Here is a 3,252-nt window from a genome sequence, read left to right as displayed (position 1 = left end):
AGTGACACATATTAAGATAATAATTACTAACTATAACCGTTGAAGACAGTAACATTTGCTCCCTAGCTTTGTAAATAAATACAAAAATTATAGAAAGGGGGAATGTACGTTATTTTTTTCATTGCTAGGGTAGGTTAATTGTCTAAAACAAGGCCTGAAAAATGTGCCAAACACAACTTTCCTCACAGATATGGTGTAATGAATGCAGCAATATGTATATACTATCTTTAGGTAATACATCCATGTTTAATGTTTATTTCTATATATTTTAAAAGTTTGATTCTTTTCAGATATTAAAGATGAGAAGAAATTGACGGCATTGGAACGACGTTTCTACTAATAAAAAAGCAAATCAGGTTTTACTTTTTTTTCTTCATGTAATGTACAATAAAAATTAGGGTTCAGTCACTTTCATAGCAACGCCTCTTAGGGGAGTTTTGTCGTATTTTCACATTAGTTTTTATAGGTTATTTTAGGTTAAGTTGGGTTAGGTGATTGCCACACAGGGTTTAGGCTCCCCGCAGGGGTTAGAAAAAGTGGAAAAGCTACTGTGAAAAAACGACGAAACGCCCCTTAAGAGGCGTTGCCACTATACCCAAAAATTATTTTCTAAACCTTAAAGCCGATGCTATTAAGAAAATTAAAAAATGGAAATGTGATAAAAGAACGAGCGTAAGTGATGTGACCTAAACTTTTTTTGTTGTTGAAAATATTAAGTTTCTGTTAAAAATAAATCAACAAACGCAAAAGTTTAAGTCTGCCCCCTAACCCCTCCCTCTGGCTTTCCCTTTTTCAACCCATAAATGTGCACTTCCCCGGTAAATCTAGATTTTGGCATCTTTGGGGGTAACATCCAATAGACAACCAACTCTTTGATTTCACGACCTCTGTCCTACCTGTGCATGGTAATGAGTTGCGCCTGTTTTGGGCTTAGGCATTCACCCTACTCTAACTATTAATATCGCGCATGTGATATAGTGTAGTAGGAAATTTTTTTTTACCATTTAGTTATGAAGTGGCGTTAAGCCAAGATTCGTACCTAATTTCCCGATGACGAGAAGATGGGTAACATATTAGGCTATGGTTGCGGGTAGAAAAATCAAATTTAGTGCAGCGATATATTTATCAAAAGCGATTTAAATTATAAACAGTTGCTTTACCCCTAGCATTTTTACGAGAATAATAGTCTAAATCTTACCCAAGACTTAAAGCTTCCTTATAAAGTAAATCAATTAGGATCAGATATTTAGCTTCAGATCTTTAACTACGACCCTGAGAAATCAAGCCTTTTATTTCATTTTGAGCTATTTTTGAGGTGAATTCTTTCATACACATTTACCATTTTAGTTTTACGTTCACTTTACTATACCAAACAGAAACCTAGTATTAACACAAAAAAAGGTTAATCATAATTACATTTATTATAGATACAATTACTACATTTGTCGATTGAAAATTATAAAATTAACTTTTAGCGAGAAAAGTTAAAAATGGACGAGATACTTTTAATTTTTAAAGAAAAAGTAAAAACTAAAGGGATAGTTGCACGAAATGCATTTTAACTTGAATTTAGTGATCTGCATATTTTTCGTGTTTAATGGTTTCAACTACATTTATAGGCCATATATTTGAAAGAATTTTCTATCATGTAGTTATAAAAATATAAGACTTGAAAATCTCATTCTTGCATACCTGTGCAATTTATAAAGCTGGCTTATTTTTACAAAAACAGCATGACGACTAATTTAGTGAAGTCTAATTGTTTGTTATTTATTGTAATACAACACCCACTATATATGTTCGTTGGTATTCTTGTACTTATGCTTGAAATCAGTTTTCTGAAATACACTTCATGCAACTATCCCTTTTAAAGAATTTTCTTTTGGGATTGGTATTTTTCTAGGAGCGGTTTATCTTTAAGATGGTGGTGGTACCCTTTCCCTAAATAGATTAAACCTTACCTAGACCTATCAGAATCCTTCATTAATTACACGGAGACAGACATACATCCTGTTACTTATATAAGGATTTATAACATTCATAATGTTGTTTATGATTTTTTTTAAATTTAGGATATCAGCAAGCAGACTGACCTACAAGCTCTTTAATACAACAACGAAATATACATTTTATATAAAGGTAAATATACGCAACTTTTATTTCAATGATAAGACTTCAACTCTTTTATTTTAGGTCGTAATATTACAGTTTCTACACAGTTTAAGTTATTTAAGACAGAAAGATTTTATAGTTAAGATACACAAATGATGAAATAAATATTTTATTTCTTAAAAGCTAACAAAAAGGGACAATGCACGAACGCGATAAATTATTTTTTGCTCATAAAGTTAGAAAAACTTTGTTATTAATTATTGGGAGAAAAGTCCCCCATTTTCTTAAAGGCTTATATAAGCAAAGACGCTAGTAGTTAATAAAGTAGTGGCGATAAGTATCTTACTTAGGACTTAAGGTTAAAGAAAGGTTAAAATCTACTCTTTTATTAAGTATTGTTTTTCTTTTTCAGGAAACAATGATGTTGCTTATCTGTTTTCAAGAAAAAAAACATTCTAAGATTATAATATTAAAACTTGTGAGTGAATCCAAATTATAATACCTATATTTGTAACAAATAAAATAAAATAAGTTATTTCATATATTTTTTAGTTAAATGGTGAAGCTACTCTTTGATTTCATATGTACGTTTTAACATGTTCTTCTTGGCTGCTCTGAAACCCATAGCAGCTGGTCTGTAAGGCTATTATCTCAAACTCATATTTTTTTCGATTTTCTTAATATTCTAATAGATTGATACCAGGAATCTAAAGGGATAAGACAATGGCCGATAAATTGATGTACATCCCCAATGATAATATAAAATAAAAAAAACACTCAACTTGATAAATCAATCAATTAAAATTTAGTAAAAGTCCCCAAAGTTCTTAAGCCAACGAATAGTAACTATAAAACTGTTCGGTAATAAACAGCCCATTGTCACCTCTCTATGGATTTATATTGTATTTTTCCCTTTGCTGCTTGTTATTTTATTATTATTATTCTTTTATAACAAAGTTGAAAAGTCCATTATGAGACTTTAAGACAGGGTTAATATGCATGGTAATTGCTTTAATAAGGTAGTGTGTAACTGTTTAAGATATAGAGGCGAGACCGCTGCGGCCTTCGAAAACAGCCATCTCCTGCCGTTTTGTATGCCATTTTTTGCCGATAATATTGAAATATCAAATGTTTTGTTGA

The 3,252-nt window shown here is 30.9% G+C and overlaps 1 long non-coding RNA gene across 1 annotated transcript; it reads left to right on the top strand.

Moving 5' to 3' along the window:
* Positions 1 to 288: 288 nt before the first annotated feature.
* Positions 289 to 2,606, top strand: LOC145324355 (uncharacterized). The gene is made up of 3 exons (XR_013881258.1): positions 289 to 356; positions 2,073 to 2,139; positions 2,525 to 2,606. It is a non-coding gene; the product is annotated as an uncharacterized LOC145324355 (long non-coding RNA).
* Positions 2,607 to 3,252: the final 646 nt, after the last annotated feature.

This window comes from Acartia tonsa, chromosome 7 (genome assembly GCF_053477335.1).
Source record: "Acartia tonsa isolate MP-2025a chromosome 7, ASM5347733v1, whole genome shotgun sequence".
In the NCBI taxonomy this organism is placed as follows: Eukaryota; Metazoa; Arthropoda; class Copepoda; order Calanoida; family Acartiidae; genus Acartia; species Acartia tonsa.
Note: the sequence above shows the minus strand (reverse complement) of the source record. Positions and strands in the feature narration are given on the sequence as shown.